General features: G+C 40.0%; 1 protein-coding gene across 5 annotated transcripts in view; it reads right to left on the minus strand.

Annotated features, from left to right (window-relative positions):
• The window catches only part of SLC25A53 (solute carrier family 25 member 53), a 54,329-nt gene that overhangs the window by 15,447 nt on the left and 19,340 nt on the right, over positions 1 to 19,542 (minus strand). Inside the window, exons 2-3 of one of the 5 annotated variants that reach the window (XR_008654748.2) lie at positions 12,989 to 13,218; positions 1,511 to 7,895 (exon numbers count right to left, since the gene is read on the minus strand). The gene's annotated coding sequence lies outside the window, so the exon portion shown is untranslated. Of the gene's footprint in view, positions 1 to 1,510; positions 7,896 to 10,380; positions 13,219 to 13,843; positions 18,589 to 19,542 lie in introns of those variants that run through there. The other 4 variants (XR_010119624.1, XR_008654747.2, XR_010119625.1 and 1 more) reach the window with 4 other exon arrangements.

Consider the following 19,542-nt stretch of genomic DNA (forward strand, 5'->3'; position numbering starts at 1 on the left):
TCATCAAAATGATGCAAAAGTGAGACTTTTTATTTCATTTTGTGCCACACTGGCTTTCCTTTATTCAAGAAGTATGTATTTTCCCTAATTGGAAGACATAGAAGACTTGGAGTGATTACAGGGTTAAGTGAAAGAAGGCTTTTAAAAAATTTTGTGTTCGATACTCTTCATTTATAATTATTGTTTTTTCCTTTCCTTTCTCCCTTCATTCTCATTAGTCGCCAAGAGATGAAAATTGCTCTTTTGTCAGGAGAAACCAGCCTTTGAATGACCTCCTTTTGCATTACTTCCCTCCTTCTTGATACTATTTTCCCTTGTTTCCATGACATCCGTCTCATGGTTTCCCTCTCCCAGATCTTTTTGGTGCCTACTTCTCAGTGTCTTTTGCTGAATATTCTTTCCCTTCCTGATCCTTCCACAATAGCAATAAAAATTAAAACCACTGCAAGTGCGATTTATTCCAAGCTTACTCCATGCCAGGCACCCAGTGCCAAGCCTTTAAAATGCATTATTAGCTTTTCATAGCAACTCCCTTAAGTATTACTTTCTATTTCTAACTTGCTATTAATTTAATTACTATTAATTGACACATATTTCAGGTGATGAAACAGGCTGGGAAGTTAGGAAACGTACTTAGGGTCATGTAATTATTTAGTGGTACAGTCAAGGATAAGACATTGGACTGACTGATCCCAAAGTCTGTGTTCCTTACTTGAGTTAGCCATCATGTGCACAGCACCCTATGAGGTAGGTGTTACTATTATATAGAGATGATACATGAGGAAAGCAAGGTCAACAGACATAATTAGCCAAATGTCATAGCAGCAAGTGGCTTGTGCGCCATACACAAGGATGCAGCCTTTAAGGAATATTTGTTTGACACAGGCCACTTTTCTTTCACAACCTCTTGTTGCAGCTATCCTTCCTGCTGCCTGGCAACCATCCCCTCCCCCTTCAGAGTTGCATTATCACATTCAGTTCAGGCATCAAGTTTCCAGTCTATGCTTTTGGTGCAAATGGTTTTGAATTTAATGTATGCAAGAGGAGACAGCTGCAACAATGAGTGGAGGAGAGATAAATTGTTCAATTTGTGGTGCTGGGGGGAACTTCATTACCTGATTGGAAAAAAGGTCAGTTTCCTTTCTCCCATGACACCAAATATGAATCCCAGATACATTTGAGCAGTAAATATAGATTTTATGCAATTATGTATTAATTCTTCTTTAATCGTATATTTTGTTGTTATAAAATGAATAAAAAGAATCAAATGTTCAAAAGCAACCCCTTTTAAAGCTGCAACACAATACATGTTAAATCTCTGGGTTGGAGAGAACTTTCTATGCTTAAGAGTAATGAAAGAAAGTATAAAGGAAAAGATCGATAACTCAGAAGACAGCATTAACAGAAATAAGATACCAACACTAAACTGAGAAACACTGGCAACAAATATCATGGAAAGGGGGCAGGGTTGGCAACAAATAAGAGAAGCAATAATAACAGCAAATCTGTATTGTGTTTAGATAGATAACATTTACTAAGGTCTTACAAAGTGCCAGGCATATTCTACAAGCTCTACATGGCTTTATACTTCATTTCACTCTTACAACAAGCCCTGAGATAGATCTTAACATTTCCACATTGTAAAACACTCTAAGTGGGGGGGGGGGGGAAGTGCATAAAATATGAATTTACAGCTTAACAAATTATTATAAAGCAAATCACCATAAAGATCAAGAAACAGAACACACCAGAACTCTAGAAATTCTTGTAAGTCCTTGCCCAATCACAACCTCTTTCCTCTCTCCAAAACAAAACACTCTCATGACAGTTTTGGCTGTTGCTTTCTTACTTTCCTTTATAGCTTTACCACTCAAATATAGATGCCCAAACACTATTGTTTCTTGAGCTTTATATAAATAGAACTATAATGCATATATCCTTCTATATCCAGCTCATTGCCCTTACAATTATGATTCTGAGATTCAACCTGGTTGCATGCAGCATTGGTTCATCATTCTCAGTATTGTGTTACAGCTTTCCATTCTATGACTTTACAAGAAATTATTTATCCTTTTACTGTCGATGGACATTTGGGCTGTTTCCAGTTTGGGACAATTATGAAAAATGTTGTTAAGAACATGTTTTTAATGTCTCCTGGTACATATGTGCACACACAAGGTATATATGTAGGAGAGGAATTGCTGGCTCATAGATTGTGTATATTTTCAACTTCACTAGATACCACCAAACTGTATACCAAAGTTGTACCAATTCCCACTTCCACCGTCAGTGTTTGAGAGTTCCTGTTGCTCCACATCCTCACAAACACTTGACATTGTCAACAAAGCTTCATAACTTTTGCTTGAGGTTTTGTACGTCTATTATTACATTTAGTTCAAGGTAATTGTGTATACTACTATAAATTAAATATTGGTTTAAATTTCATTTTCTAAGTGCTTGTTGATGGTATATAGAAATATAACTGGTCTTTTGATGTTGATATTGTATACTGACTTTGCTAATCTCTCTTAATAATTTTAATCTGTAGCTTCCTTAGAATTTTCTGCATACACAAGCATGTCATCTGTGAATGATGGTAGTTTTATTTCTTCTTTCCCAATCCATATACATTTCTTTTTCTTACCTTACTGTATTGACTGGGACCTAGAGTACAACAAGTAGTCAGAAGAGACATTCTTGTCTTATTCCTGAACCAACATTAAGTGGATGCTTGCTGCAGGTTTTTAGTAAATACCACTTATCAGTTTAAAAATGTTTCCTTCCATTCCTAATTTACCATAAGTTTTTAAAATAATCAATGGATGCTGAATTTTATGAAATGCTTTTTCTGTATCTATTATCTATGCTTTTTTCTCATTTATTAGTTAAAATGCTAAATTACATTATTTGGGTTTCTAATAATAAACCAACCAGGCATTCCTGAAATAAACAAGATTTGGTCCTGATTTATTACAATTGTTATATATTGCTGGATTCAATTGCTAATATTTTGTTTAGGATTTTTAGATCTATGTCTGTAAGAGAGATTCACCTCTAATTTTCCTTTCTGTATAATGTCTTTGTGAGATATTGGTATCAAAGATTTGCTGGCCTCCTAAAACTAGTTGAGGAATACAATTCTTCTCTGGCTTTCTTCATTTAAAAACCAGGCAACTGAGGTCCAAGGTGTTTAGATTATTTTTTATAACTGCATTAAATCCAATTATTTACTTGTATCCATGATTTATTAAACCAGCCTCTTTAGAGCCATTCATTACCTTGTTTCCTTGTTTCACTGTTATAAACCCACTGAGAACAGCATCCTTATTCACACACAGGTTTGCACATATGAACAATTATTTCCTGAGGATACATTCCTAGAGGTGACGTTACTGGAACAAGCACTATGTTTCACAGGAACCAGAGCAGAAAGAGAGGTGACCTGTGGCACATCCTACTTTAGTAGCTCTGGCTCACATTCAGGGCCCTTCCTCATCTCTTAAACTTGCTGGGAATACCCTTTAACTCTGAGCTACTAGAGACTTTAATACTTAATAATATTTAAAGGTCAATTCAGCTCTAAGAAACTCCCCAAATTAAGTTTTCAAATGATTTGGCAGGAGGAGCGGGTTGTTTTTAACATTTTCAATGGAATTTTCCAAACCCACATGAAATTACAGAAAATAATGATGAATCCCCATGTACCCATCACTCAGCTTCAAGAATTATCAATATGTTGCATAATTTGTCTCATCCCCCACATTTTGATGGAGTATTTTAAAGCAATTACTAGATATCACATCAAATGGTATGATTTATATATATGAATATATATATGAATACATGAATATATATGAATATATGAATATATATGAATATATATGAATATATGAATATATATATGAATATATGAATATATATGAATATATGAATATATATATATATGAATATATGAATATATATATTTGGTAGAGATGGCAATCGCACTCTGTTGCCCAGGCTGGTCTCAAATTCCTGGCCTCAAGTGATCCTCCCGCCTTAGTCTCCCAAAGTGCTGGGATTACAGGTGTGAACCACCATCCCTGGCCTGATTCTTCTGTATTCTACCCATAGTTCTATCTCCCCTTTTTGTTCCAAAACTTTCATTGGGGTAAAAGTTACAAAAAATTCACCATTTTGACCATTTTAAAGTGTACAATTCAGTGGCATTTAGTGCACATTCCAAATATTTTTCATTTGTACATGTCTTTATTCTGAGTCCATTTTTCCAGAGGTTTATTAGTTTTTGTACAAATTTACATGTCTGCTGATTTCCTCTTTTTTTTTTTTTTTTGAGACAGAGTCTCGCTCTGTTGCCCAGGCTGGAGTGCAGTGGTGTGATTTCTTCTCAGCAGGTGCAGACACTTCTCCGAAGACCAACAGCAGGACGGAGTCTCAGGATGGGTAAAGGCTTCTGTAAACCTCCAGATCCACATCCCCAACTACTTTCCCTTCACCCTGGCTGAATACCACATCTTGAGGCAATCAACTACTAAAAGGCTGCTCACACTCTCTTTTTCTGTAATGAGACTACTTCACCCCCCCTTTTTTTGGCTATTCTAAATTCTTCTTTTATAGGGATACAACAGCCCTCAATGACTTCTTGGGGAAAAAGAAGATAATCACAAATTCAGTTTCAACAAGCAGACATTTTGCTATACTGTACCAACTAAGCCATGTTCCTCAATCCAGCTTTTGGGAGTCTGAGAGGAAATACCTCTCAGAGCAGGGAGTCAAGGAGATATATTTTTATTCCAATCTGAATACTGTACTTTGCATAAAGGTGGCTGATCAGGTTGCCTGTGGAGGGGTTGGGTGGTTGGACAAGAAGAGGGATGTGATTTGGGCATTCCTGAACCTTTGGCTCCTTATCCTCAAAGGAGGAAAGAAACTTCGGCAAAGTAGTTAACTTCTCTGCTTCAGGTTCCTCATTGGTAAAATGGAGACAATAACAGGAAGTCCCTCACAGGGTTGTGGTAAGAATTGAATGAACACTTGAGAAGTCTTTAAAAGAGTGGCTGGTGCACTGTAAGTACTGTGCCATAGAATGCCATCATAATGACACCAATCGCTTCTCTCCAAACTCTGAGCACCCTTGTAGATGGATTACCTAAACCGTCCCTCCCAGACTCTTCACAGAGAATTTCATTAAAGTCAGTAGACTTCAGCTACTCTGTCTCATGTGCAGGGGAGAAGAATATAATCCCTTTATGAGCTAACCAAACAAATTCTCTCAGAGCAGGAACTGCCCTTGCATGAAGAACATACCTCCAGGGATGTTTGCTTAGTTGGGGAGGTGAGTGAGGCTCTCTGGACCTAGCTGAGATGGCCTGGACCTAAAGGAAGAGTAGCTCAAACTCCCCACAGAAAACTAAGAAACTTTGAAGGATGGGAGCTGGTAAGCCAAAGAGGTGAGGGAGCTCTAGGGTCAGGCAGGAAGCTCAATGGAAGAGAAATTTGAGAGAAATTGTTCTAATATTCTTCTGTGTAGTTTGCTGATTTGTTGATTTTTTTTTACTTTTTTTTCTTTTTTTTAAATTATACTTTAAGTTCTGGGATACATGTGCAGAACGTGCAGGTTACATAGGTATACACGTGCCATGGTGATTTGCTGCATCCATCGACCTGTCATCTACATTAGGTATTTCTGCTAATGCTATCCCTCCTCTAGCCCCCTACTCCACTAACAGGCCCCGTTGTGTGATGTTCCCCTCCCTGTGTCCATGTGTTCTCATTGTTCAACTCCCACTTATAACTGAGAATATGTGGTGTTTGGTTTTCTGTTCCTGTGTTAGTCTGCTGATAACAATGGTTTCCAGCTTCATCCATGTCACTGCAAAGGACATGAACTCATCTGTTTTTATATCTTTATAGTATTCCATGGTGTATATGTGCTACATTTTCTTTATCCAGTCTATCATTGATGGGCATTTGGGTCGGTTCCAAGTCTTTGCTATTGTGAATAGTGCTGCAGTAAACATACATGTGCATGTGTCTTTATAGCAGAATGATGTATAATACTTTGGCTATATACACAGTAATGGGATTGCTAGGTCAAATGGTATTTCTGGTTCTAGATCCTTGAGGAATCGCCACACTGTCTTCCACAATGGTTGCACTAATTTACACTCCCACCAACAGTATAAAAGCGTTCCTATTTCTCCACAGCCTCGCCAGCATATGTTGTTTCCTGACTTTTTAATGATCGCCATTCTAACTGGCATGAGATGGTATCTCATTGTGGTTTTGATTTGTATTTCTCTAATGACCAGTGATGATGAGCTTTTTTTCATATGTTTGTTGGCCACATAAATGTCTTCTTTTGAGAAGTGTCTGTTCATATCTTTTGCTCACTTTTTGATGGGGTTGTTTTTCTCTTGTAAATTGGTTAATGTTTTACTGGTTAGCCTTTCAAAACAATTTCTGGCCAGGCACAGTGGCTCATGCCTGTAATCCCAACACGTTGGGAGGCTCTGGAGGAGGACTGCTTGAGGCCAAGAGTTCAAGACCAACCTGGGCAACACGGCAAGACCCCATCTCTACAAAAAATAAAAATGAAAAAATTAGCCAGGCGTAGTGGCACATGCCTGTAGTCCTAGCTGCTCGGGGAGCTGAGGCAGGAGGATCACTTGAGCCCAGGAAGTTGAGGCTGCAGTGAGCTATGATCATGCCACTACACTCCAGCCTGGGCAACAAAGCAAGACCCTGTCTCAAAAAAAAAAATAAATTCAATTTAAAAATGTATTGTAACATTCTTTAGTGTAGCACATGCTCAACTAAAAAGAGATAACTTTTTTCTATCTTTTTCTTTTTTTTTATTTTTGAGACAAAGTCTCACTGTTGCCCAGGCTGGAGTGCAGTGGCGTTATCTTGGCTCACTGCAACCCCCACCTCCTGGTTTCAAGCGATTCTCTTGCCTCAGCCTCCCTAGTAGCTGGGATTACAGGCACACACCACCATGCCCAGCTAATTTTTGTATTTTTAGTAGAAACATGGGATTTCGCCATGTTGGCCAGGCTGGTCTCAAACTCCTGACCTCAAGTGATCTGCCCGCCTCAGCCTCCCAAAGTGCTGGGATTACAGGCGTGAGCCACCACACCTGGCCCAAAAAACAACTTTCAAACAGAAAGTTTAATAATAGAAAGGGGAATAAGTAGAAGTCAAAGTTCCCCAGCTCCCCACAGTCTGGTCTGGGGTGTGTTCTTCTGCTTTTACACAAACACAAACATATCTATTCTTGTTCTTTTTCTATAAAAGTTGGGTCATAGCAGGTACGTGGTTCTGATACTCTCTTTCATATTGTCTGCTGTGCTAAAATAAACCCTCTCCACTGTCCCAAACCTTCAGCAACATCCTGCTACTTGCCTTGTGATGTTTATGCTCTTTGGACCAGCTGCTTGAGAGTTTTCTCTCAGTGAAAGGAAGAAATTATAGTTTCACCTCACTACAATCATATCGTAATAACAGCTACTGCTTATGGTACCCCTACTGTGTCTGGCAGTCTCTTTGGTGCTTTACTTGAATTCTCATAGCCATTCCTCACAACAACCCCTTGGAAATCAGTCCCACTATTATCCTATGTGGGTTCACAGATGAAAACTCAAGGCCCAAGAGGTAATGAGTGGGAAGTTAAGGAGAAAAGCACATATGCTGGAGGCAGGACTTGGGCATTCAGCATCTCCTTAAATCTTTACAATGACCTTATGAGGGAGCTGTCACCACAAATGAGGACACTGAGGCTGCAGAGTTCACAGAGCAAGCAGCATTCCTGTTCTCTGCCAGGATGAAGCCACTGAGAGTTCGTAAGTACATCCATCCCTTTCCGTAAAACTTGATGAAAGAAAGCTGGCAAAGATCTGAAAACATGGAGATACACACAGCACTCAGTGATTGCAAAACTCAATATAATAAAGATGTCAATGTTCCCCAAAGTTATCTATAGATTTAACATAATTACTATCAAAATCCCAGAGGGATTTTTCATAGATACACACAAGCTGGCCCAGCATGGTGGCTCATGCCTGTAATCCCAGCACTTTGGGAGGTTGAGGCGAGAGGATCACTTAAGGCCAGGAGTTTGAGGCCAGCCTAGGCAACATTACGAGACCCAGTCTCTATGAAAAAAAAATTAAAAATTAGCCAGGTGTGGTGGCACATGCCTGCAGTCTTAGCTACTTGGGAGGCTGAGGTGGGAGGATCGTTTTAGCCCGGAGTTCAAGGCTGCAGTGAGCTACGATCACATCACTGCACTCCAGTCTGGGCAAAAGCACTTGTTAGGAGGAGATAGAAAAGGAAAAGAACCTCTCAAAATTCAACAGTAAAAAAGACATAAAGATTCCATTAGAAGGCTTGGCACAGTGGCTCACACCTGTATTCCCAGCAGTTTGGGAGGCTGAGGTGAGAGGATCACTTGAGGCCAGGGGTTTGAGACAAGCCTGGACAACATAGTGAGACCCCATCTCTAAAAAAAATTAAAACGTTAGTCAGGTATGGTGGTGCACATCTGTGGTCCTGGGTACTCAGGAGGCTGAGGCAGGAGGATTACTTGAGTCCACATCAAAGTTTCAGTGAGACATGATTGTGCCACTGCACTCCAATCTGGGTGGCAGAGTGAGACCCTGTCTCCAAAAAAAAAAGTAAAAAATAGATTCCATTAGAAAATGAGCAATACATGAACAGAATTTCACCAAAAAGAATACGCAGATGGCAAAGAACATGAAAAACATGTTCAACATCATTAGTCACTAAGGAAATGCAAATTAAAAACAATAAGCTAAGCTATCATTGTACACCTATAAGAATGGCTAAAATAAACAACAGTAATACCAAATGTTCACAAGGATGTGGAAAAAATGGATCTCTCATACAATGATGTTAGGAATACAAAATGGTAAGCCTCTGGAAATCATTCTGGCAATTTCCTATGAGACTAAACATGTACTTATCATATGACCCTGCAAGTGCACTCCTGGGCATTTATCCCAGAGAAATGAAAACTTATAGTCACACAAATACCTGCATGCTGATGTTCACAGCAGCTTTATCTGTAATTGCAAAACGAGGAAACAACCCAAATGTCCTTCAACCAGTAATTGGATAAAGAAATTCTGGTCTATCCACCCAAGGGAATACTACTCAGCTGGAACAAACTGCTGATACACACAACAACCCAGATGTGACTCAAAAGGATTACATTTGGTGAAGAACATCAATCCCAAAAGACTACATAGTATAGGACTCTATGTAACATTCTCGAAATTAGAAAATTTTAGAGATACAGAACAGATTAATCATTGCCAGGGAGCAAGGATGGGGCAGGGTGGGTATGATTATGAAGGGGAAGCACAAGGGAGGTCCTATTGAACAGTTTTATATCATGACTGCAGTGGTTGTTAAATCTATACATGGGACAAGACCACATAGAAAAACACACACACATACAAATGCATGTAAAATGGTGAAGATTAGGTCTATATTCTAGTTAACAATCTTGTAATAATTTCCTGGATTTGATATTGTACTATAATAACGTAAGGTGCCACCATTAGAGGAAGCGTGGTTTCAGGTACATGGGACTCTATGTACTTTTGCAACTTCCTTGTGAGTCTATAATTACTTTAAAATAATTTTTAAAAATAACTTGTGTGGGGCCGGGTGTGGTGGCTCACGCCTGTAATCTCAGCACTTTAGGAGGCCAAGGTGGGCAGATCACTTGAGGTCAGGAGTTCGAGACCAGCCTGGCCAATATGGTGAAACCGAGTCTCTACTAAAAATATAAAAATTAGCTGGGCATGGTGGCACATGCCTGTAATCCCAGCTACTCAGGAGGCTGAGGCACAAGAATGGCTTGAACTGGTGAGGTGGAGATTGCAGTGAGCTGAGATCATGCCACTGCACTCCAGCCTGGGTGATAGAGCTAGACGCTGTCTCAAAAAAAACCAAAAAACAAAAAAAACTAGTGTGGGATTCCAGGGTGGCAGAAAGTAGCCTTGGCGAATTTCTTTGCTAGACTTGTTTCTCCTGTGTTAGCTGTCTTCCATGCACAGCTGGGGTAGTTTAAAAATTCCTCCTCCTTTTGACAAGTTTTACAAACAGTGCTAAAAAGAAGTGTATCAGTGCTTCTTTGTAAAAAGCATTATTATGTTTTCTTAAGTGACAGTTATTTTAATAATATATTTACAAATAAAAATTATATACACATGGTGAAAATATTAGTACTTTTAGACCCTAAAGAGCTTTTGCTAATGTAGGTTACAGATCTATCAATATTTATTATATTAGAAATCAAAACTGAAAATTTTTAAATATGTATTAATGTATTTAAAATAATAAATCCACTGATTATTGTAAATAAAATTTTATTAAAATAATTGTACTTTCAAAAACAAAGAATTTAGGAATGTTTTACATTTCTGAAAATCTCTTAAATGTCTGCCTCAGTACAAGACAGCTAGATTTTCATATTTGCTTCTGCATTTAATGTTGTAACATGCTGTTTTGGATAAAGTATATGAAGACAAATCCAACCTCATGGAGATATGTAGTTGGAAAAAGGATTTCCCAGTCACCTGAAAGGGTCTCAGTCTCAGGTGTCTCCAGGGCTCCTCACACTACACTTTAAGAACCAATATGTTAGAGAGACATATTGAAACATTTTCAGATAAAATGTTAAGATGTCAGCAATTTGCACTAAAGTACTCCAAAACACACACACACATACACAGACACAGACACACACACATACATATAGACACACACACACACACACACACACACCCATGTATGTATAGTTGATTCATTATTTGTGGTAGTTATATTCTATAAAGTCACCTAAAGCAATGAATTACCAAATACCAAGCCACTGCTCCTAGTGGAAATACAGGTTTAGGTTCCTGGGAGCCTCTGGTTGCATTCCTTAAAATGATCAATACACAACCTTGTTTTATGTATGCTTCTGTCTAAAGACACCTTCTTTAATATATATTTCTTAAAATAATAAATTATATGCAGTATTTTATAGTAAAACACTAGCCAAGAAGGGTTTAACATTTTTCTGATCCTGGGTTAACATAACCATAAATTACTTTGGTTTTCAAAAGCCTCACAACCATGCTGTCCATTATGCTTTTTCTAATCAGTAGTTATGAATCCACAAATTTTGCTGCTTTTCCATTTATTCCATACCTTCATCACACACTAAAGATGTTATTTTAGTACCATACAGAGCGTCTTCACATACAGGTTGGCAAGCCTTTCCTATTCCTTTTCCTGGATGTACTGTGTTGCTGATTTATTAACATTGAACTCACAGCAGACAGCGTTATAACTCATGCCTGATGGAAGCCTAACACATGTATTTTCCCCTATAGGGCACATCACTGCCTTCTGGCTCTTAGAAACACTAGACAGTACTTCAGCACTATGATTGGGGGCCATTTTAAACAGTGAAATCACCAAAAAAGCCACAAAAATATGGCATTAGATCGGCTACGAAAAGAACACTTGCTTACAGTATGAGAGCAGAAACAAGAACATTGCCTTTTCCAACCTCAGCTGGGAACATTGAGTGCCTGACAACTAAATTGTTTTGCCACTCTGTGCAGGTCTATGAATGACTATTGAAAGCACTGCAAGTATCGATTTGGGGTTATAGATAAGTTTGAAGTAAGTGAACTTGCAAATATGAAATCTGTGAATAATAATCAACTTTTTATATATGTATATATATAACTACATTTATACATGTAAGAATCAACTATATATATAACTATATATGTAGTTTTATTTATATATATAAAACTACAAACACATATATATCCACACAAATATGTGTGTGTGTGTGTGTGTGTGTGCCATTCAAATGATGAGCAGAAATTGTAAATGTTGAAGCTGGATGATAGGTATATGGGGATTCATTTTACTAGTCTAATTTTGTGTATGTTTGCGATTTTCCATAAGATAAAGTTTTGTAAAGTGGTTTATTTTGGACTGCATTGCATTTCCACTTTCTTTAATTCCTTACCAGCACGCGGAAGTCTGCAGCTGTCAAAGGTGAAGTTCAAGTGACGTTTTGATACAAACTGCCATCCACCACCAACCCAACCTACCATACATCCTTCTGGGGGATACTAATCCAGTATGCACTCCCTGCTATAACAGGGACAGTGACAGACAGAATTGTAACATCAACAGCTCTTTCTCTTGGAGAGAACCTCTGGGTCAGAGGTAATGGAACCCTGTATTATTTTGAGAGTCCATTGAGCCCAGACCAGCTGACCCTGTGGAAGTGTGGTTTTAATGTGCATGTATGGCTTTAGCAGAAGGTAACTTGGATTCTGGTCCAAGGGTGTGGATTCCAATCACTTAACTCCAGCCTGGGTTGAGTCAGCAATCCAGAGAAAGGGCCTCAGTCAAACAATTCTTAGGAGATCCAGTACTGTCCAACTAACCTTCATATATTCTCTCGACTCTAGTACATGGATATGCTTGACATTTTTAAAGAACAGGAGGTGGGCAGACAGTTCCTATTTTACAAGGCAAAGCATCCCACTATCCTTGTACGCAAGATCAGTCCGTCCAGCAGAATTCTGCATCTCATCCCTTCCCTTCCCTTCTCATAAACCTCATGCATCAGCCATCTCCTCTCTCCTCTATCTTCAACATTCTCTTTCTCCTAACTCTTCCCCATCAGCATATGCACACCCCCAAGTCTCTGTTATCTTCATAAAAATTCTCCCTTGATCTTACGTGATCCTCCCACTCCATCAGATCTTTCCTTTTCCAAGTTTAACAGAAATATAATGTGCATGTATGGTTTCCGCTACTTCAGTGCCCAATGTTCCAGTTATATACTGCTGTGTAGTAAACCACCCCAAAACTTGGGGCTTAAAACAATAATCATTTAATTATACTCATGACTGTGTGGGTAAGGAATGTGGGCAAAGCTCACTAGAGAATTCTTCTGTCCCATGTGGCATCTACTGAGGTCACTCAGTGGTATCCAGCTGGCTGGCTAGGTTGTTTTGGAGGGACCAAGATGACTTCCTTCATATGTGTGGTGCATTGGTGGGGATAACTGGAAAGCTGGGCTCAGCTGAGCTGTGCATTCTCTCTCCATGTTGTCTCTGGACCTCTCCATTTGGTTTCTCCAGCAGGGCAGTCAGACTTCTTACATGGTTCCTGAGGGATCCAAAAGACCAAGGCAAAAGTTACAGGATTCTTACAACCTATCCTTGGAAGTCAAGCAGCATTAATTACCCTGCATTCTTTCAGTTAAACTTTTGTACAGGGCTCACCAGATTCAACAGCAGGGGGACTACACAGAGGTTACTTGGAGGCTTGGTTGATAGGAGCCACATGTTACAGACTACCGCCCCCATGTACTCCTCAAACCACTGCATTCCTCATCACTCCACTGAAATTGTAATCTTTGAGGTAAAGACAGACCTCTTAGTTGTTAAATCCAATAGATGCCTGTCAGTACTTGTTTTGCTTGTTTTTTGTTTTTGTTTTTGGTTTTGGAATTGGACCCTATTGATCAGTAAATTCCTTCTTGAAATTCTCCTCCCCTAGCTTCTATATATCACCTTTCCTTGTCTTTTCTTCAGTCTCCTAAAGTGACTTATTTCATAGGCTCTCCCCTTGTCTACTGGGCTTTGCTATCAGTTCTCTTCTCACTCTGTATATGCTACCTATTATATCAACTATACCTATAGCCTCATCTATCACTTATCTACTGGTGATTCCTCAATATATATCTCCATCCCAGACTTCTCTCCAGTGATCCAGAATCGCATATACTCACCTAGATGTCCAGCGGGTACTTCAAACAGCCAAAGCTTAATTCATCTTCCTTACACATGCTCTCTTCCTTGTCTTTTCTCTCCTGTATTTACCACCTGCCTAGATGCACAAGGCTGAAACTTGGAAGTCATCCTTAACTCTACCATCTCTCCTATTATACTGAATACAATCTGTCACTGATCCCCGACCATTCAACTTGCTAAAAAGCTTGTCAATTTATCTATTCCTCTCCATCCTAAATACTAGGTCTCTGGCAGAGGACTAGATGGGGGTCTCAGTTCATCATTCTGATCTGTAAACCATATAGAAATTACCATTTACTATAATACACTCAAACACCTTTTTTTGTAAAGCAGAGGTGATCCAGAGATATCAGGATAGGAGATATTTAATGAGTTAAACTCCACATGGGGAAAGACACTCAAGTTGGTAGCAATGGGATGTTGCCTTTTGGTAACCTCTAGGGTGAGGTTACTTCAGTTCCTGGGAAGCCCCAAGTGGGGGCTTATTGGCTAATCAAGCTCCTTATACCCCTGAACATGCCATCCTGAAACATCATCGTATTTAGTGTGATTATAAAAACTGCCTTTATCAAGCCTCATCATCTGGATCTCACATCCAGATTGTGTGTATAATTTCTTAATACATTGCCAGCACATCGTGGCTACACACACCACAGGTTACATCACGGTGACCAGACAGATTCTGGCTTCTAGTAAATGACCAAATAGCTCCTATCAAACCCATCTTCCTTCAGATGTAACAACTATACACCCTGGACAAAAATTTTTTTTAATTACCTGCAAGTATTGACAAGCAACCCAAGGCAGGCAGAAACTGGAGGAGAATCTACATTTAAAAGAAGAGATCAGAACTAGATGAGATTCCCATTTTTAAGACTTTGAACCACAGGGTAGGCCCCAATCAATTCCCTGATGGGTGAACCTTACTGACTTGAAGACAAGAGGACAGAGTTCAGAGTTTCCACAGCAGGTGAAAACTGTGGGGATAAAATCTTGGAATGGAGAGAGCCAGATAGGCAGAGCCCTGAATTCTGTGTATAAACTCTACCAAATCACTGGCTGACCTCTGAATTATGCATTCATGGGACAGTCTCCAAACAGTCTGTATAAGGCTAAAAGAACTGACTAGAGACTTCAGTTGCTGCCTGCCATGAGGGAGACAGAGCATGGAATTTGAGTTTAGTCAAGTTAAATGCTGCTGAAACAAAAATGTCAATACTTTTCAGAGGGATATAATTGAATCCAGATTCTCTAGAACATGTCCTCTGCAATAGCCAGGAGACAAGTCAAACTGACTGAACATTATTTTGAGAAAAGTCAAAATGATTGAACACATTTCCTATGGGAAACAGGAAAATGTAACCTATACCAAAGAAAAAAGGCAATCAATGAAGACTGACCCTGAGATGACTGACATGTTAGAATTAGCAGACAGAAATTTTTAACCAGCTATTATAATGATTCCCAAGGACACAGAGGAAAATATGCTCATAATGAACAGTTACCAGCTGTACTGCAACCATGTAAAGATGAGCAGCCTATAGAGGTGGGTGGCTGGTTCACAGTCTAGAAGATAGAAGAGACTGGGAGTGACAAGCCTGGCCAGGACCTACAGCACCCACCGACACTGTCTTAGTTCAGATTGTTATTGTTTTTCATGTAGACCATTAAAACAGTCTCAAAAATTGCCTCCCTGCTTCTGGTTACTACTTACTATGACCCCCAACACACACAGAAACCCTAAACACATCTACAGTGATTCCACAATTACCTATTTGAACACAGATTTAATTAGGACTTTACTGATTCCAAGTAATAGAAACACCATTTGGGCCAAAGAGTCAATTTACTGGAAGTTTCACATAATCATAAGTAGATGAGCCTCAAGGACAGGTACAATCAGAGACTCAAACATGAACAGGAATCTTTCAATTGCTCATCCTGTAAGTTCACTTCATTCTCTGAAACAAGTTTCCTCCCCGTGGCTGTAAAAAGGGCTGCCAGCAGCTTCTGGCCACACATCTCCTAGCTGTGCCACAAAACCAAGAGGCAATATTTTCCCTCAATTAAATTTTTAAAAATTGAAGAAAAACATTCTGATTGTCCTGACCTAGACCACATGCCACACCTCAACCAATCAAATCAACTGTGGCCAGGGAGACAGGTACTATGATTGGAAGCTCTCATGAGCACTGAATGGCTAGACAGGAGAGGAGCAGCACACCAGAGTCACAGAGGGGTTCATTTCCAGGGCAAAGGAAGGACTCTGGGAAAAGAAACTGTCAAATGATAAAGGTCTAACAGGTTTCCTGTGGTCGCCACTTCAATTTGTGGCAATATCATCCTCCATGCAAATGTTAGCGTCCTGGGATTTCTCTTACAGCAGAGACTTCTGTTGTTCCCCAACATCTGTTCTCCCCTTCCCCCAGTATTTTACTGCTTGAAACATAAATGCAATGACCAGAGGACAAGTGTCACACGGTGGAGACGATGGGACAGAAAGTCCATAAGTTATTTTGGATGGCTAATAACTCACAGCTGAACCTGATGCTAACTGACAACCCCCTCACTCCCCACATCCAGTCAAGGCAAAACAACACTGAAGTTAAGAGTGTGGGTTAGAGCCAAACCACCTGAGTTTGAATCTAGGCTCTGCCACTTACTAGTTCTGTTCAGCACATTACTTTATCTCTCTGTTCCTGTTTCCTTAGGCATAAAATGATGTTAATGTACCTCACAGGTGGGTTGTGAGAATTAAGATCATTCACGTAAGCACTTAGAACAGTGCTCAATGAGTGTTAACTACCATTTTCAAGGCGTCTCAATTTTACCTACTAAAGATCTTGGAAGACTGTGCCTTCTTTCGCAGCCCAAAAGCCACTTTACATCACTTCAATGAGTCATTGCCTCCTCCACAGCGTCCTCCACATTGCCTCAGCCTGACCTTTCTGAAACACCTTGACCTGACCATGTTACTCCTATTGGAAACCCTTCAATGATTCTTCCTTTCCTACAAAATAAAGCCTTAACTCCTTAGCCTGGTGACCAAGGTTCCTTGCATAAGGGCCCGAATGGACTTTCTGGGCTCATCTCCTGCCACTCCTCCATGATGCCCCAAAGCCCAGCCACGCTGAATTATTCTCCACCATCAACTTCCTACCTGCCTCTAAAGTACTAACCACTCCCGTGTTCCCTCCCTCCTGAACTCTTTCCTCCATTGGCTGCTGTGGCACCACACCCTCCTGGTTTTCTTCCAATCTCCCTGGCTATTCTTTTCCCATCTTTCTCATGGGTTTCTCATTCTTCAGCCCATCTGTGTCAAGGTTCCCAGATTCCACCCTTAGCCCACTTCCTGTTTCACTGCATGTCCTGCCCCTGAGTGATGGCATCCCCTGATAAGCTTCTAAGCTCTACTGACAGCTTCAGGATCCCCAGATTTTCACTCCTAACCTCTTTCCTGAGTTTTGGTTTCACACATCCTGATATATCACACTCCCTGAATAGACACCTCAACCTCAGCATGTCCAAAACCGAACTCATGTTCCCCACCCCAAACCCACTTCCCCTCTTTACTCTGAACCTGTTGCTGGCACTACCATCACCCAAGCCTGGAATTCTTCGATCTCCACATCTAAGAAACGACCAAATCCTAACTCATGTCCTCAATAACTCTCCAACCTGTCTTCTCTCCATACTCACTGCCATCGCCCTCGTTCTGGCCCAAATCCCCTCTAGCACAGACTCTGCCACAGTCACCTCCCTGCCTGCCTCCACTCACTCCTCCAATCCAATGGGCAACCTGTTACCCACCTCCAGCGAAAACCTCATCATGTTACTGCCCTGCTTGAAACTCTTCACTAGTTCCCACTGCTCCATCAGACACAATTATTCTGTGCCTCACAGTAGTTAAATATCTACTATGTACTGGAGCCTATGCTAAGTATGAGGAATGCTTGAAATGGCTGCTGCCTTTTAAGGAATTTACCATCTATCTGAGCAGACAGACATATAAATAACCACTAATAACATGATGTAATAAGTCCTGTGATAGACACACCCACAGAGTATTACAGGAGCACAAGACTTAGAGGTAGGAACCACATCTTCCTAATCTTTGTATCTCCAATATCTGATACCAACTTTGATTAACTAGAGAATTTTATTTGAATACTGAAAAGATGCCCTTCTCTGAGCCTCAGCTTCCCACTATATAAAATGGCTCACAACTCACATATCAAAATATATAATTATGTATTTATGTTACATATAACACACATTATATATGTATATAATATGCACACACATTATATATGTATATAATATGCACACACATTATATATGTATATATGTCTGATACAGTGCCAGAAGTCTCAAAAGATGTCAGTTTTGCTTCTCCCCTCACCCCTTTAACTCCATCATGGGAGGCATAGCAGAGGAAACGGCAGGTCAGTGATGTAAGAATTAGAAGCCCAAGAACTAAAGAACTGGAAACAGCATCATTTCTGTCCTCTGTCTGGTAATGACAGAGTGGCTGGAGCACCAGGCAGCTCCAAAACAGCTGTGGGCAGGAACGGCAGTGCTCCAAGACCATCAGAACAAAGGGAAAGAAATCACAGCTTGAACTTTCGTGGACAGGAGAAAAAAATCTGACGTGGACGTAAACATGGACTCCTGGCTGGAAGAGGGCTGCTCCTTTCCTCCGCTACTTGAATCCTTCTGCAATATCGCCACCTGGTGGCTATCTAGCATCCCTTTACTTAATTCCCCAGTGCAGTTTGCTCTGACAGCCCACTGCACTGTGAAAGTTCTGGAAGGGAACAGCCTCGCTCAGTGAACTGTTTCGGAACTGCTCAAAGTTAATCATATCCTTCTCCATGTTCTGCAAAGTGTCTTGTACTCAAGCTCTATTATAGCACCTCTCATTGTATTATAATTGTTTACCTGTACGCATTCATTCATGCACCCAACAAATTTATAAGTGTCGTACCTAGAACAGACAGGCAGAGGAGACACAATGATGAACAAAACCAGTTGACCATGTAAAGAATTAAACATGTACACAGAGAATTAAAATAGCCATATTTCCAACCACTATAAAATAATTATTATAATATTTAACATTTGTTGAGCACTGAATACTGTATCTGTATTATCCCATTTAATGCTCACAACTCAGTGAGGTAGATAATATGATTATCCTCATGTTACAGATGAAGCAAAAGAGGAACAGAAAGGTTGGGTAAATTGTTCATAGTCACACAGCCAGGAAATGCTAGAGCTCAGATTCAAGCCTGCCCTGGGTCCAGAACTCATGCAATAGTTAAAAACAAACAAACAAACAAACTACTGTCCCCGTAACCCCGCCTCAATGCATGTTTGATGATTCAATAAATAAAAACCTTGTACCTCCCAAATTCAAGGAGATAAAAGTTCAGGTAGTAGAATCTCCTAGTAGGAGGTTTGGCTGATCAGGAACTTGACTCCATCCCTCTGAATCTCACCTAGCCCCTGGAGATACACTCTGCTTGATCCCTGCCTCTACTGTAGCCCTGCACCCCCAAAGCCCCAAAGTGAGTGCTCCTCTTTTCATGTGTAAACAAACATAAACCTGAAAAAGCCAATCCTTCAAGATGGATCTTGAGCAGCTCACTGGGCCTAAATGTAAAATAAAGCCAAC

Source organism: Symphalangus syndactylus, chromosome X (genome assembly GCF_028878055.3).
Source record: "Symphalangus syndactylus isolate Jambi chromosome X, NHGRI_mSymSyn1-v2.1_pri, whole genome shotgun sequence".
In the NCBI taxonomy this organism is placed as follows: Eukaryota; Metazoa; Chordata; class Mammalia; order Primates; family Hylobatidae; genus Symphalangus; species Symphalangus syndactylus.